Source organism: Anas platyrhynchos, chromosome 14 (genome assembly GCF_047663525.1).
Source record: "Anas platyrhynchos isolate ZD024472 breed Pekin duck chromosome 14, IASCAAS_PekinDuck_T2T, whole genome shotgun sequence".
Classification (NCBI taxonomy): Eukaryota; Metazoa; Chordata; class Aves; order Anseriformes; family Anatidae; genus Anas; species Anas platyrhynchos.
This window is the reverse complement of record NC_092600.1, coordinates 17324069-17342469: the sequence shown is the minus strand read 5'-3', so window position 1 is coordinate 17342469 and position 18401 is coordinate 17324069. Positions and strand designations below refer to the sequence as shown.

Here is an 18401-nt window from a genome sequence, read left to right as displayed (position 1 = left end):
GGTTGGACTGTGATGTCAGCTTGCAGCCTTCAGCCTATCAAATTAGCACTGCTACGTGCTGTTTAGGTACTGTGCTGCATCCCACAGGTATTTGCGTTTTTTATGTACTTTGTATGTTAACTGACCTTGCAAGTCTGTGTTGTCACTATTTGCTTGAAGAAGGATGCATATGGGAGCTAAGTTCACTTATAGATTGGAGCTGTACTTAGTGAAATGTTTTAGAGCACTTTGGAATGGAAACATTACAAATATGTGCATTATTAATGACAGTATAAGTACTTTGTAAGTGTATATGGCTTATTGATGAAGGTAATATGAACTGCATTATTATAAAGAGCTATGAAAAAGATAGAAGACTGACAGGATAAAAACAAACAAAACCTCTTCTATTAGACATACAATTTTAAAAACTTTATCTGTTTTTCATTACAAAACACATAACCACCTTGGGCCAGAGAGAATGTGGTGAAAAAAGTTGAAGACTCTATTCATTGTACAGGGCAAAAAGTGAGGGAGGTGTTGTCTTCTTGTTTACATAAAAACGGGTATGCTGAAAGTTAAAATATGCACTGGTGGTTGAAGAAATACATTTAAAGATGAAGTTCTGTTTAGAGAAGTAGTTAGAGTAAACAAAAGATGTGAGGACTTACATGATTTCTCTTTGTTGGACAATGGTATAGTTCTTATGTGGTCAAGAGACCTACTTTCTGTTCTTAACTACACCAAGTTCAGTGTCTCTATTAATTATCCCTCCCTGATTCATTATAAAACCAGTCAAGAATACCTTTCTAATGCTTCAGAGTGTCCTATTGTTTTTTTAAACACTGTGTGTTATTGTTTTTTCATCATCAATAGGCATCAAATATAAAATTACTAGTAGAGGATATTATATCCTTCTAAGTGGAATTGTAATTTGAATAAATTACTCTGTTGGTGTTAGACACAAACTTACAGCAGCCAACACTGTACACTTGTTGAATACACACTTGTTCACTGATTGCTGCCAGGGTAGGTGCCCTCAGATGCTTCTGCAAATTTCAACCCTCACGTTTTATTTCCGTCTTTCCCCGAGTGTTAATAATAAGCTATCTTAAACTTTTCTGCTTGTCTATACAACTGAGTTGCATGTCATTAGAAAACTCTTCAGGTTCTTTTGACCCATACTGATGAGTACCTCCTTCTTCCAGCATCTGCTTAAATGATACCTGTGGTAGGCTACCATACTTCCTAATTACCTACTATCTTTAGTAAGTTTTATTCTCTTTATTTCTTGGTATTTAAAGCAGATGAATGAATTCAAGGAGGAAAAATATCTTTTATTGCAGCCTTATACTTTTCAAGATAATCAGGCAATTTCATGTGACTTTTGACTATCATATCCTACAAAGCAGCAAAAAACTATCCCAGAGTGGGGATTCTTTTTTATGGTTTAATGTTAGATGAAGTCCAAATTCTGTTCTGGAGGTAATAATAAAAATATGCTTAGGATGCCTCTACTGTCTAGAATAGATCATGAGTTTTTTTTTTTTTTTTTTTTTGAAGTTCTCAGAATTAGAGCCGCATACTCTGATCAGAGGATGAAGGGCTAGTGAGAAGAAGAGAAATACAAACTGTTGAATATTTTTCATTGCATTCTTCCTAAGATTCTCAAGTTTCCACAAAAATAAATCTTTTCTACGTAAAAGAAACTTGAATCAATAGAAAGAATCTTTACAAGACACAGCATTGTCCACACTGTTTTTGAATTTCTTTCTTCATTTTAAGATTTTTTGTCATGTACAGCAGACAGCAGCTTTCAACATGTTTTTTGTCATCTCAGTTTTCTGTTTTTGTTCCAGTAGCTGTAATTTACACAACAAGGGGGATATCTTGTTTATTTTACTCACCACCAAGATAGAAGGAAACTTTGTGATCAGAATGCATTTAACAGTGAGATGCCTTGAGTTTGTTGGCAGAGTTCTTTGTCAAAGATGCTCTTTTTCTTTTAAAGTAAAAATAGGTAGGATAACTGTAAAAATGGCAGTGTACATCCCTAGGGGATATGTGACTTGCTTCACAATGAACAAAACCAATATACTTCAGACAAATTGTGCAAATTCTTATTTCTGCCCTATTAAATTTGGTGCAGTGATTAGACAGAAAAGAATTATTTAAATAGGACTGACAAAGCTGATTAATTAATTAATCCCTTCTGCTATTTTTGTTATTGTCAAAACTGCAGCAGTGTCTGTTCATTAGAGATTCAAACTTTGATCACAAGAACGTGTCCATTCATCTAAAAAATGTAGTCCATAAGATTGTCAGATGGGATTCTGTTCACACTGTGTCTTTGTTTTCAAACAAAGACACAAGCTCTTGTGTTTCTCCCTTGTTAACCACTAACTTGTCCAACTAGTCCATTCAGTCTACAGGGATTGTATGAGAAATTGGTTGTCACTATAGTAAAGGTAACTGTCTAGTTTGTAAAGACAAATTTTTTTTTGAACTCTTCTCCCTCAGAATTTTAGTTTCTTAAAAGTTTTTCACTTCACTATGTTGTCATTGAACATTATGTTGTTCTCTGAGGATCAACTTAAGAAAGTATATTATTGATCTACCTACAGTGTCAGTCATATGACTGATACATTTGCTGGCCAAAAAAGTAGTGACTCAAACACAAGTTTCTGAATTCAGAAGTTACCTGAAATAAAGAACAAGAAATTCCTTTTTGGCATGTCCATTTAAAGAAAGTATAGCAGTGACACCTATGTGTGACAGCGGGTTTCTTTACTTGAGCAAAAGATCGTTTTCTATGAAGTCACTCTCATCTGTTCCTTCCCCCTCCCTAAGTCAGGTTGCCTTTTTCCCATAATAACAGTATTCAATAGAGAGCTATTACAAGTATATCAATTTATCTATAGCTAGTTTTTTGTTGTTCCTCAATAACCAGATGCAAGTAAGCACAAGTTCTACAGGAATATAGACAAGTAATTGGGCAATTTTTAATATTTAAATAATATATATACATATATATATAATATACACATATAATAATAATAAATTATATAGAAATATATAATAATATACAAATATATAATAATACACTACATATAAATATAAAGTTTAAATAGCCTGTAACTCTACATAACACGTCTAGGAAACATCATGCCATAATCCATACTGTGTAACTCTTTCACCGATTCCATTTGATGAAGAGCTGTGTTGTGACTCTCCATCCCACTGCCATGCTATAAATGTGATTGTAGCAGAGATGCTGCATGACTGAGAAGGAGCAGTTCCCATAACTGGAGTGCCCTGGTTTTGTACTTACTTTTCTTAAGGAGGAAAAAGATACTATATGCTCCAGTTTACTGGAAATATGGTGCTGTTTGATTAATTCAGCTGGAGAGAGCTGTAAAGAAAATACCTTTACAAAAACGCAGAGTACAGAAGTTGCATAAAGGAAGGAGGATAAAACCACATATGAATTTAATAATATGATGGAAATTCTTTCCCATCCCCCAGTAGGCAGCCAGGACAGTGCATAAAGGCACTGAAGCATATTTTATTCCTCTGCTACTTTGACAAATCTATAACATCTGCATGGATAAGGAGAGACCTTGAAATAACCATGCAGAAAGGAGATCTGTTGCCCTCTTGCTTAAATGTGAAGTTTAACAAAAGGCAAATGTTATTTGTGTCTAGCTATGTGCACTCCAAATTCTCCTAAATGTTCTTTGAAGCTGGTTGTACAGATCTGTAAAAAGTACCTTTGTTATTCCTCAGAAAATACTTTTCTCTCTCTGTGAAAAATGTGGGTGAAAGATAATCAGTTTTATCTAAAAGAAAAAACCTTTACTTCAAAGGAAAATGATAAGCAATTTCTGTTTTAATTTTAGCATTAGAAAATTAAAACTTGTACTTCAAAAATAAAATGACTTTAGAATGAACTTTGGAGAAAATCAATTTAAAGACTTCTAATGACTCTAATAGGTTTTGGATCAGGCCCGAAAAAGATAAATTATGAACCTACCTTCTTCTTCTCCCTTCAAGAACTCAGAAGATCTTATCATCAGAGTGTAAATCTCAAATGAACAGCTTGCTGCTGCTTTTATTTATCACCTCTCAAAGTTCATTGTAGTTCTTGGGGGAATCAGTTTAATTACGACAGTAAATACTGTTCTAATTTTTTTCACTCGATGATGAAAAAGTATACAGCTATAATTACAGTCTGTGCATAGCATGCTTTGTCTCTGATTTGCTTGTTTGCCAAAAAGCCATTTTCATGTGCTAATATTGCAGCAATAACAGTGTCACGTGGCCTACTTAAATGGCAAGTGTTTAGCACATATCTGATGTCACTGTGGAGCATGCATTCTAAATAAACTCTTTGCAATAATTATAATACTGAAGAAAATCAGAATCTAGGTAGCAAAGAATGGAGTTTTCAAATGTCACCCATCTGCACTGATGACAATGTGCTGTTTATGTCCTCTTTATTGGGGTGACAGATCCAGTACACAGAAACTGAAGGAAGGGGTGCAGAAATGGGATATAAGACACAACTTCTACAGTTCCTTTCTCTTTAAGCAAAATGGTGTGAGATTTTTTCCCCTCATTGAACACATTTCATTTTAAAAAACAGTGCAGTTTTTTTCTTCTTTTCATTGCAATGACATTCTTGCAGGGATGGCTAAAAGCACTCAGCAGGAAAGGTTTGAATCCAGTTATTTAGAAGTATGGAGAAAGGCAGCAGAGTTTTAGGGGAATGCAAGATGGGTAGCTCTTGCTAGAACAGTAGAAAGAGGTCTGTGAGTTATATTTTTAAAATGAAGAGATTAGAGGTAAGATGGCAGACCACTATTATTCTGACTTTAATAACATCAGGGACAACTGAATTTCACTCTTAATTGAAGTTTTCTTCTCCAGGATTTCAAAGAGAGCTTACCAGACTGGTGTGAATAAATGATTGTCTAACTGTCAAATGCCACAGACCACCTTGATTTTGTTGCTGCCAGGTCATCCAAAAACGCCAATTCTCTATAAAAGAATCAATCCCCTGAAAGCACGAGATGGCTGTTAATAGATTTCTTTCTTTCTTTCTTTCTCAAATGGGATTGGTTTTCTGTTGGTTTAAGAAGAGCTTCCTCATGGATCACCAGCTATCATACTGACAAAACGAAAACCTAATTCTCAGAAAGGACAGGAAATACAGCAGTACACAAAGATGAGGGGTTTTTGAATTAAAGCCCAGATCCAGACATTTTATAATCCAAAACACATTTTCTTAAGCTGAATCCAGTAGAATGGCAAGAAGAAATCTTGGCACCAGCCCATCAGATCTCTGCTGTATGTTAGAGAGGCAAGAGAAGGTATTTTTTTCTTAAGAAATCACAAGGGTCATTTAATCTTCTGTTCCTTACAGAACATAGTAGTTCATATATATATATATATATATGAATATATTTTTCTTCCTTAGTTGAGGTGTAAATTAAATTCTATGGTGGGTGAATACTTTGAAGGTTTCTTGTTGTGAGGCTTCTGAGGTTCATACTGACAGTGAGTCTGTAGTTACATGTTCAATATATAACAAATTATTATAATATTGCAATCATTTTTCAAAACACATTGTATGAATAAGTCGGTTCATTTAAATTTAAATTTATTTTATTTTAGTCATGAAAGACTTCCTTTCCATCAGGAAACTCTGAAGTATGTATCTTTTATAGGAAGGAAAATATGGAACATATAACAATTGCATGTCTTATGTTTGCATCATCCTTTTTGAAAAATTAATTGGTATTTTTAGAAAAGTACTAAATTAAATCCCAGTTTGACCCAGGTGGATCAATTGTCCAGGCAATGATCCTGTTAAGGGTCATGGATTCTTCTTATGAATACAGGGTTACTACTAGGTTAATTTTGTAGGTCTGAGAAGTTTATTGAGAATAAACATTCAGACATGCAGCTCTATCCACATGACAAAGTGCAAACTGGCAGAGCTTCATCAGTCACTAAAATGAGAGATAATTATATTTGAATTCTCAATTAAAGAGCATGCTCAAGTCCACTTCTGAAAAGTTCTCGTCACTTCCTTTCCCTGTTTTTATGCCAATCTCCCCAATGCCTATTTCAGACCATATTTTGAAAATAACTGTTGCCACTGTCTCATTCGCATGAAGTCACTTCTAGGTATTGAAGACTGTGTATTAAACAACTCCAGTTCTCATTATGGAGGTGTTAGAAATACAGATCCTTAGAGAGCCTAGTAGATTGAAATATTGACTCCTGCTTTGCATTTCGTGACAATCCGAAATGAATAATAGCAGTATGGAAGAGTTTAGTGCTAGTGTGCTAATGTAGTTTCTTTCAATCCTAATTCTAGACTTTTCCTTAATTATTCTTAATTTTGACCATGTGTTATACTCTTCTTACCTGTTAGAACAAACATAAGAGTTGAAATTAAGCCAAAAACAGTTTTGTTGGGGATTATGTGTTGGTAATTTAGAAAGGCTTAGAAAATGTATGCTCGAATTAAAGCTGATCAGACTGTTAGTATGTTCGGCTTAGAATCATATCACCTCCTTTTAACCTCCACTATGACAGTCAGTGGTCTCTCTGAAATGCTGCTCCACAGCAATCAAAATTAAGATAGGTTGGCTCTGACATAGTTGATCCATATAAACTGTCAATTTGAGGTATCTACAAAATACTTCTGGATTCTGTGGTACCTTGAACAGCTTATGACCTATTTTGAGAAATGAATACAAAGCAGCTGGTGTACACATCGGTCAATACTATCTGGACAGTCCTCAGCATAACAATTTCTCAACGTTTGTCCATACTACATCCCTGCTATTCTATAGAAGTGCCAAAGTCTGAACCAACATGTGGTGTGAGTGAGAACATGCAAAGTTAGAGTCAGGACTGACCAATACCACTTCTGGTCACTGCTCTTTCAATTTACCACAGTTTACCTTGAACCACCCAGGGGCTGAAAGTGATTTTTCCCTATCCTGATGGCATAGTGATATTCAGCTTTTTTCCAGTGACCTAAAGTGTAGACAGCCACCATTTTTCAGTGAAGACAAATGTTGAACAGAGGCAAAAAGATTTACAATGCTTCTTATGTCTTCCTGCCTTTGCTGAAGAGGAAATAGCTGGCAGACTCAATCCTGCATGCACCCCATGTTATTCAGATCAACTTTCTCTCTTGGTTATTCCCGTAGGCAAAACCCATGCAACTTCCAGAATCTAATGAGACAGATTGCTTTATAATCAAGCTATGTGAATCATGTTAGAGCTCAACACTCTTACACTCTGAATTAAAAATGAGAGTGACAGAGTGCATGGGTATGTTTTAGGAGTTTAAGAACCATATATTGGTATATCCTTAAGATAAATGAAAGAATCATATCTCTGATTTTGATTTTCTCACCTGAGGGCACCAACTGTCATCAAAAGCTTACAACAGAAGAAATATTTCCAAATTCCTTACAGCCTATGAGGAAATAATTTCATATAGCATAATTAGAGGTTCATCTTGTCACCTACAAGTTTCAGATTCTGTTCTTGGTGTATTCTCCTAGCTCATACGTCCTAAACAAATACTTTTCTATCGTTGAATACTTTCCAATTGTCTAAGAATTCTCTTCTTACTTTCCCATCCTCCTCTCCTCCAGCATGTTGGTTTAAGGCAGGTTATTGAAGTTCATGAAAGAGAGGTCACAAAGGCATAAACACTGTTTTCTCACTGTCCTGATACATCTTTTCAGTGTATAGACATCAGTCTCCACGCAGGTCAGTCATGCTCTATCTAGAACCTTCATTATGAAAAGAATGAGAATTATCATGTTATAGTAAGAGATGTGTTAATTGCAGTATCCAGTTAATAAGTATTTACAGAACACCCTCCATATGTTTTTGTTGTGTTAGGAATAAATGTTGAGTGAAGACTTTTGTATATGAAATGCTTGGCTGGTGATTGACACATAGATTGAGTCATAGAGATTGAAACAGCTCAGGAGTCTTTGTCTACACAGGGAAGTATGTTCAAAATAAATAAACATATGAGCACTTGCAAAGAATAAAGACCTGTTTCTCTCTTCGTGCCTAAATTTGTAAGCCTTCACTCATTTTAGCTGTATTTAATAGACTAAAATTAGAATTAATGAACAGTGCTGAACTCTTGCAGATAAGTCCTTCAGGGATGCTAAGACTATTCTGCAGAGACTTTAAGTATATGAGTATATGAGGGGATTTTGTATTTTTTGGGGGAGGAAGGGAGGGGGGATTGGTGTTTTTTGTTTGTATGCTTTGGTTTGGTTGGGCCTTCTTTTCTGGCAATGCCAACAAGCAAATTCAAGTTATTTGGAAAGGATGGTTCCTAAAAACAAAGAACAAAAGCGTTGTGCTTCAGCTTGTCATTTCTTTGCTATTATTTTGATGTTGGAATTTCTGATGATGGAAGTTGTAAAGCAAGAAAATGTATGGGTTATATGAGAACCACGTAAGAATATACAGGGAGACTAGCTTTTTTGTTCTCTCTAAATGAGGTATGTGAAAATCAAGAATAGATGTAAGACTACATACTTAGCAAGAATAGCTTGGAGTTGATTTTCTTGGTTTTGGTGCTCACCACCATTTTTATCAATACAGTATTTTTCTCAAAGATCAGGTATGTACATAATGTCCTTTGTGACGTAATTAGGGGGCTGGTGTATTGCAAGCAAACTTGCTTCACAGCTGGAAACCTCTCCTTTAGAAATAATTTTGAAGAAATTTGCTTTCTAGAGACATATTGAGGAGCTGGTTGTGACAGAGGAAAGATTTCGCATCTGAAGGCTGTTACTGTTTCCCAGCCATCATGAACATGTGAATGACTATGGTCCAAGGAAAACTCAGAAAACTTGAAACTTTCCTTGCAAAAATTGTAAACTTAAGATCTGCTGTAAAGATTAAGCTGTATAAATTTAAATGGTTGGATTTTTTTTTTTTTTGTGAGATTTTTTTTCCATGTTTTGACTTAGTCCACTTTACCTGATTTTAGAAAATATTCAATAATTAGAAGCACCAAAAGCTGGTAAAAGGTGGATTGAAAATAATTCTGATTTGAGACTCATTTTTTAGGGAACTTTTTCAAAACAACTTATGTAGGCCTCCAAATTCAGTTGCAGAAACTCTTTAGATGTAATATTTATATTTACACACAATGGAAAGATACAAAGTATTGTTTCTAGCTCTGAAAAATAGTCCCTTAATTCTCAATACCATTTTGCTGCTTTTATGTCAGATGCAATGTTTGTATCTAGTTTATCTGAAGTTTGCAGCATCCTTAATGAAAACCTAATACCATTTCATTTTTAAGCTTATACATTCAAGATGTCAAGGATAAAGTCTGTGCTTAAAAGGTGTTAGGGCAAATCTACCCTGCAACTTTATCTTTTGGAGCTAGCCGTTCATGTGTTAGGTCTCCATCTCAAACTTTGTGTGCACACACACAGTCAGTAACCACTTGTATATTTATGTTACTAAAGACCTGCCTAGACAAAGGATTTTATGACCTTTTACTGAGAAGTGCCAGGAGCTCTGTTGTTTGCAGAAGACTTTTGAAATTGAGCCATGGAGTCAGATCATTGCCTTTTTTTTTTTTTTTCCCAGAGACTCCACTCAGGTTTAACTGAGGTATAAAAACAGCATAATTCAAGAAATATTTGCAGTCAGCCAGTATAGAACATGCATTTAAGACTTGCAGTCTAAGACCAGGTTCCTGTCATTGCCAAAGGAACTTACTGCTGGCGTAACTAGGAGTAAACAGGAGGAAATGGGACAGAGATATGAATTGGATTTCCCACTATAATCTCTGTAAGTTTGGTGAGAGCATGGTGCCCTTTCTGTATGTATACCTGATTCTGCAAAGCAGCAGTACCAGTAACTGAGAATTCAAAGAAATGAATTTCTTTGAGAAATGTCATTTCTCCTTCCACTTTTTAAGATCATCAAGATTATGTTGACCCAACTTAACTAGTTTAAAATCCCATATAATTATAGCATTGTCTGCTGGATTTCTTTTCAAATTAATTGCACTCAATGTTGTGGCAAACTAATTTTGGAAAATCTTTAGAAGCAACAAGGTGCTCACGTCTTAAATCAGTTCATTCGTGCTATACTATGAAACCCCAAAATAAAAGTTAGGAAATATGGAGACATTAGTAACAGTAGCTGAAGGGTTAATAAGACATTAATTGAGTCACTACTTGACCAGGCAAATTATATCCCTATTCACTGTGTGCCATTTACACAACTTTCCATGATTTCTTTCCTAAGGTAATAGGCCTAGCAGCTAGCTGGCTGCTGCTCCTGCTATGCTTCGGCAGCTGTCATTTTGACATATTTTATGCTTTCTTTAGAAGAGAGAGGTTGATTGAATGTGAGAAAAGTGGAACTTTGACAGGCTGTCAGAATCCCTTGCAGTGCAAACCTACCTGCCAGCTAACTTGTTTCAGGTTTATTTCAAAGAAGGTTTCCTGCACACAAACTTCCATTACTAGCTTGAGAAGCTCTTAAATAGGTAGCTTCCATTTTGTCAAACTCTAAATTAAATAATTTTCACTTCAGATTGGTTGAAATTTCAGAAAGACAGGGTATCTCTGAGAAAGCAAAAGCAAGTTCACTTTTCTCTGCCCATACACAAAGGCCTAGGTGGATCAAGGACATACTGTTCTTTACTCCTTCATTATTATTATTGTAGTCAGTTATTTTTCCTAATATATGAGCAGACTTCTGAAATTCCTAAGCCAGTTCATGAACTGGTCAGAAGTGGGTGTGTTGTGAATGGTCATTCCCTTATAGGGGGTCAAGCTGGGAGGAGACACAACTGTTATTAGAATCAAGCTGCTATAATTAATAGCAGATAACTATTCAGACAATAATTGGACTTCCTCACTGACATAATTCATTTTCTCACAGCCATCCTGTTGGGGCAACCCTGAAAGCAAGTTCAGAAGCAGAAGTTGTACAGTTGTACTGGTGTCCTTGGGGCTTCTGGGTAGATGTTCGGAAAGTCCCCCTGAGTGCTCCTTGCTTTCTGAGATGTAAATATGTACTCCTGTAGTCTTCATTTGGATGTAGCAGCTACTGACCTCTGGGTCTGGTCTGAGTCACATTGCTCGTAAACAGGGCTAATGTGGGCTAGTGGCCTTGGACAGGTTCAGCACACTCTTGGTGTCCTCTATTTATCCATTCTTGCAGGTGCAACAGAGCTAACATTCTCCAGAGTTAAATCAATTTTGGGAAACTTTTACATAGTCTCTTCTTAGCAGGAACCTTCCATCTCTTTGACCTAGATTTTTCTGATATTAAGATTTCCATCTAAATCTATAGATACCTGTAGAAACCATTCGCTCAACTCAGAGAAAAGAGGTCTTTATAAAAGCCAAAAGTGGGTAGAAGTGAAAACAGGGACTTCCATCTTTTTCTGTTGTGTTTTGCTATCATAATAAAATCCAGTCTTGAAGGCACTGTTCATCTAATTAATTTTAAAATTAATTCACAAATCTTGCTATTGTGCGTGCACTGCCCTGGTTACATTTCTATGCAAAGAAAAACTAGATTTATGTTTACATGTGTTATTTTCAATTTGCTTGGTTTCTTGCATGAAAATTGTTAGTAGCGATATACAGTATTTGTTTAACTGGGTTATCAGGCAGCTTTTGAGGCACATTTTATATGCACTGGCTTTGGTACTTGCATTTACCTGTATTTGCTAATTAGAAGTTCATTTGCTAGCCCACATGCAGTAATGTATTTTTACCTATACAAATCTATTGTACAGTATATGCAATGATGAAATTAAACTTTACGTTCCACTTGGGTCTTATGATAATTACCACATAGCATCTCTTCTCACTTAGGTTTGTACTGTACCTGCCAAAGTAGTCACAAAGCTGTCTGATTTTAGTGTGCACCTAGACTTTGTGTTGTCTTGTGTTGTACCTGAATCCATACTAGTAACATGATCTCTCTCCCTCCTTATAACTTAAGGAAGTGTATTGAAATATTTATCACAGAATCACAGAATCATCTAGGTTGGAAGAGACCTCCAAGATCATCAAGTCCAACATCTGACCTAACACTAACCAGTCCTCCACTAAACCATATCCCTAAGCTCTACATCTAAACGTCTTTTAAAGACTTCCAGGGATGGTGACTCCACCACTTCCCTGGGCATCCCATTCCAATGCCTCACAACCCTTTCAGTAGAGAAGTTCCTCCTAATATCCAACCTAAACCTCCCCTGGTGCGACTTTTGCCCATTCCCCCTTGTCCTGTCCCCAGGCAGACCAACCCCCACCTCACTACAGCCTCCTTTAAGGTACCTGTAAAGAGCAATAAGGTCGCCCCTGAGCCTCCTCTTCTCCAGGCTGAACAAGCCCAGCTCCCTCAGCCGCTCCTCCTAGGACTTGTTCTCCAGACCCCTCACCAGCTTCGTTGCCCTCCTCTGGACTTGCTTGAGCACCTCCATGTCCTTGTAGTGAGGGGCCCAAAACTGAACACAGTACTCAAGGTGCGACCAGTAGGTAAATAACAGCAGAAAAGTGGATAATGCTGTTCTAAAATGCTGTATAAGAAAAGACTAGTGCATCTTAATGGACTTGTAGTTAAAAAGGACATAATTTGTCTAGGAGATACAAAGAGCATACAGGTGAAATTAAACAAAAGAACATGCTGACCCACCTCATGGTAATGCATTTGCATAACAATAGATGTTTGGCTTACTGTAATTAGTAAAACCTTGTTTTATTTCTGTTCTGTGTCTTGTAAAACACCCGGTGTCCACTAGTTGTTTTCAACCTTTGTTGTGATCCAAGCTGCTTTTCTGTCATTATAGCTTTGAAATTGTTTGGGGAAGAGAGCCACTGTATGAATGTAATTAGTTATTACAGAAGTTGCATAGAGGAAAGTGGAAGAAACCCAACTGTGGCAAACAGAACATTTGATAATGTGATATAAATTCCTACCCATCCCCTGATAGGAAGTTCATAAAATGCCTACAGCAAATTCAGTGCCACTCTAATCTTAAACTTGCTAACAGTGGCCAAGAGTTAGTCAAAAATTTAGCCTTTATTGCAATCAATAGGTGTCAGATAATGCAATCAAATATTGCAATCAACAGGTGTCAGATAATGGCAATGCTCCTAATGGCAGTAACAAATGAAGAAAAAATAAAGAAAAAAAATACATTGAAGCACTGTAAGTAGATCTAGTTGCTGTGCCATAGCAATTTTTGTTTGTAAGAAAATATAAAAAAAAAACTTTCATTCTGAGTTGAGGGAGAAAAATATTAATTCAGGCAAGGTCCTGCAGGTATTTCATTTTCCTGTTGAGGACTGGAGTACTTGCAGAGACCCTTATAACTGTTAGGGTCAAGTTAATGTAATCTGTGACCAGTTTCCCATAAGAGTGATGGAAGAAATCATCAGAATTCTATTTTCTTGTCTCAGATTAATTTTTCGTTTCCTGCTAAAAAATATGTTTTCCCTGTGTGTATCCAGGGTATTTGCAATACGGTTATCCAAATTATTCCTCACCAAAACACACAAACTTCCAAAAATGAGATAACTTTGTACAGCACTGCCAGATACTGTTAGTCAAGCAGGTAAGGTACAGCAATGAAAAATATTTCTCTAGACGATTCAGAATACTTTCCAAAGGTTGTCTACTTTGCCTTAATGTTTATTTATCCACATTATTTACTACTGTATGTAACAAATATGGACAATTTAACACACTTGGACAACTCAATATATGATTAGCCACTTAGTCACTGGAAGCCCAAAGAAAACTTAAAAGTATACTCTGTATTTTTTTTTTTTTCCCCAGTCCAGCCATTAACAGGAAAATAATAGAAAATTATAAAGCTGTACCAATTTTGTGAGTTCATTGCTCTAAGGGGACCGCACAGGAGTTAAAGATTCATGGCAGGAATTTTATTGTCAGGATATTTGAGAATTTTGATTTAATACAGAATTGAGAGAACTTGCTGAAAACAGTGAGAGCCAAATTCTAAGAATTATTATATTATTAGTAATTCTAAGAGTTATCTTTAAAAGCAGTATCTTTAAAAGCAATATGGCATTGGAAAGTAAGCTGCAAGTCATCACAAAAATTTGAGAAAAATTTCTCCCTCTGAAAGCAGGGAGTTGATGGATTGTTATTAATTTTTATTCAGAAAAGAAAATTAAGTGTTGTCATTTGTAGCATCTAATATGATGCCTTAGTCCAGTTCAAGTTGTTAAGTTTTGCTATTACAGAAGTAATAAATTAGAAAAACATTAATGATTGAATTAATTCCTTTCATTTTTCCATGTGAAAAAATTTTCCTTTTCAGAGATTTTTATACACTCAAGGGATATATAAAAATTAATTTCTAGAAATACATTTCCATATAACTTTTTCTCATTTATTTGGCTACTCCATTATTATTTCTACAATTTATATTTTAGACTTGGTCATGTAAAGATACATTTCAAGAAACTGTAAGATCCGCATGTGAAGCTATCTGCATGCAAAGAGAAAACCATGCAGAAGTTGGTATAGCATATTAAGGACAACATAAGGGATGTGAGAATTTATACAGAGTTTGTTTGAATGCTAATAAATCATGGAATCGCTTTGTTTTCTGACTTCTGGGACTTGCTGCATAGGAAATATTCACTTGAACACAAAGAAGTACCTTGTGCACAATTTTTTATGCTGGCTTAAACCATTGACATTTGAGTAAAGATCAAAGATGTCCTCAATGGCAAAGAAAAATGATTTTCAATGCACATGCTGTATACTTGTCCTCCCGTCCTTAAATTTGATGATGTTACTGTTTTTTTGTATTATTATTATTATTTATTTATTATTTTAATTTATTTATTTTTATTTTTTTCAGACTTTTCCATTTACTTAACTTGTAAAATCATTCTGGTTCAGGCTGAAAACTGTGTGCATGCACACAGGTATGCATGTGTGTGTGTGTTTGTGGGTGTGATAGTCTTCTGGGAGACAAGTTAATTGAAAGCTAGAGTAGGCATTTGTACAATGAACTGAGATTTGTACGTTTAGTTATATACTTAAATATATGTCTGTATGTGTAGAAATTTATATATACATCCCACACATACATATATTTACAAGTATATATATGCATAGATGAGAAATATTTATATACATATCTGTCTACATAAATATGCACATGTGCATGCAAAGATAGTTTTTTTCTTCCTGAAGTCATGCACTGTATTCGTACCTTTACCAGATTCTTTCTCTATGGCACCTTCTAAATTAAATGTGTTTAGGTAAGGAGGAGGATGGTCCTGCCAGACAGTATTTTGAAGTTGAAATGGGAAAGGGCTAATTTTTTTCACAGTAGTAGGCACAACCAAGGGCCTATCAATGTAGTACAGGAGAGGCAGACAAGGCAGAAACAAGCTTTCATGTGAAATTGAAGTTGTCTAAGAATATCACTGTTGAAATCTTTAACATACTTCTCCTTTACAGAAATTAGGAAAAATGATAATGCTATATTTTTCCTTTCCATTTCAGTGACAAAAAATGTCTTTAAATTAACTTTGCTATAAGTCAGCCATGTTACTTTTGGAACCAAGAATGCTGTTTGTCATGTTGGCCCACCACCCTGTGGCGTGACAATAAACAAATAAAATCTCCCAGAGAGGATGCCAGTAATCATGGTGGGATACTGTTCCTCTTTCCTTGGCAAGGGCCAGCCTCTTAGACCTAAGGCTGTTATTTCTCATTAGTGGAGAACATGCTCTGTAGAGCATGCAAGTTGAAAAGGCCAGGAGAACATTCTAGGAAGTCAACACACTCATGCACACTCAACAACAGCTCATGTCAGCTGCTGGTGCAGTATATTTGTGCTCCACTGAGATCTGCCAGGAATTGAATTAGTACCTTTGAAGAGGAATTGTGCTGTGCACTATCCATCTTTGACATTTGAACATCACAAGGAGCTGGGAGACCCCTTGTTAAATGTGGTAAATGTAAAACAGTAAGCTCCAGCCCAATTTATATTTTGGGCTAATGAAGAAGTTTCTTTCCTTGTGCAGTTGAAGAAAAACTAGAAAGAAAACAGACTAAAATGTTCCTGTTTGGCAAAAATATAAAAATATTTGTATACCTCACTTATACACACCTCTAAGCATCTCTCTCATAATTTCTGTGTATTTGGAAATGGAGATTAATTTAGAAGTGTATAAGAAACACCTTTTTATAACATTTCTTATGGAAAAAAATCCTTCTGTTGATGATTGTAATCACACTAATCCTCTTCCACATATTTCATTTGCTCAACACAAATGAAGAACTGGCTGAATTCTAAGGCTGTTTCAGATTTGACAGCATTCCACAGAGTAGAGGAAAACAAGCAGCAAACTCAAGGAAGCACACTTGTCATCCCTCTCATCACAGGAAAGATTGTACAGTAAACTTATTCTCTTTTCCTGCAGTCAATTTTCACATTCTATGCAGAACTCTCACACAGGCTCAGTATTTCAATTTTCTCCAAGCATATTTCATGATGTTGTAATTCTAATTAACTGCATTCTTATTAAAATACTAAATAATTCTTAGTTTTGTTAATTAAATTTGGCATTTTTACTTCTATGTCTATCTTTCAACCTTTCTTACACATTTTAGTTTGCAACTGATGTGGTTCTACATTATATATACGTAAAACAACACACACTTTTTTATTATTAGTATTATTTTGCTTTTCTTCCACGCTTTGAAGATTTCATTTAAAGGATACAACCCTGAATTTCTTTTTCCCTCATTTTCTTTCCTCATTAATGATTACTAAGGAGTAACGGTTCTTTTCAGAGTTGTTACAGGAATTATTAATATAAAGATTTGAATGATGATTTATGTGAACAGTACATCGATACTACTATTCATTGTCCTTGTTCAACTTATTGTTCATGCTGGTAGAATACTTCTGCCCTATATTCTCAGGAAACCTCTGCAACACTTTAACCGGAAATCTTGTTTCCTCATACAGGTAGTATTTTGCAAATATGGAAGTATCACCTAGAACAAAGAAACTGGCACATTAATCTCCTTGGTCATGCAGTTTCAGCCCAACCAGGCAGTGATTTATTAGAATCCCATTGTTTATGATGTATCGGAAGGCTTGACAGGAGCTGCTCAGGTGTTAAAGTCTTCTTGCCCATCATGCTGGCACTGACTTTAAGTATGTAGATTTCTTTCATGCTAAATGAACAAAATACTCAGAAGCGAGAGGTTAGGAATTCTTTTAATCAGCAAAGTAATACCATAGGTTCTATTTAATTTTTAATGCTTTATATACAGTTTATTTCCCCATTGTTTCCTAGTACACAAAATGAACAACAGAATTAATTTCTTTCAACGGAAGCCTTTCTTTTAAAGAGCACACATCTATTCTTTCCACCACCCTCTAGCACCTGGCTGTTTTCTTTAGAGTCCTGAAAGCCAAGATGTTAATGCTTAGAAAGCCAAGAAGTGGTACAAGTGCAAGAATTAACCTCATGTTGTCTTTCCCAAGGAGGCTAAATGATCATTTGTCAAGTTTTCTTAGCAAGAGACCAGAAAAAAAAAAGAAAAAAAAAAGTTACTGTTCAGTAGAGAGGAGAAACTGTTGTGTTGCAAATGTTTTGAGTAAACAAATGACAAGTAAACATATGGCTAAACATGCTGTCTTCCTGTTCCCTACCTTGGGTTTTGATAGGTGAGAGAAAAGTATAGCAAAAAGTAATTTATTTTCTGAGATGAGTCGTCTTAACTAATGAAAACTCCTACTACATCATATTTGTAAGCAAGATATTGGTAAGGCTGGAAAGACCCTTGTTACCTTCAACCTTTCCCTATGAAAAATATACACAAGTGATCATACTGGGTACTCATCTTCTTTTCATGTTGAGTAATAGTAAATTAAATACAAATTAGAGTTCTAAATAAAATAAATAAAATGTAGAAGAAGAAATATATTATCTTTTGTTAGAATATTTTATTTTGTCATTGTAGCAATGTTATTTAATTTTAAAGTTTCAGGTCAGTGACTTTTGTATTGTTAAGTGGTCTTTAATTTAAAAGAAATTAAACTTACTTTTTATTAACAAGGTTGGTTCAGATTGTATCAATTGCCATGAAAAGCCACGTGCAATTGCTCATTTTTGCTATACATGGTTCAGGTGATTGATTTGAAGCAAATGGAAAATTAAGTCTAGAAAAGTAAAGTGCTCCCTTAAAATGTCTTGTAACTCACTTGTGTGAACTTGTGCAGCATGTTTTATGCTTTGCAACATGATTTGATTTCCAGTAACTGGGCATGAAAAATGCATTTGGACAGCCACAGTTCTGTACTGGGGCAGAGGCTT

At 35.4% G+C, this 18401-nt stretch overlaps 1 protein-coding gene across 4 annotated transcripts in view; it reads left to right on the top strand.

Annotated features, from left to right (window-relative positions):
• The window catches only part of TENM2 (teneurin transmembrane protein 2), a 1606114-nt gene that overhangs the window by 415161 nt on the left and 1172552 nt on the right, over positions 1-18401 (top strand). The window lies entirely within an intron of this gene.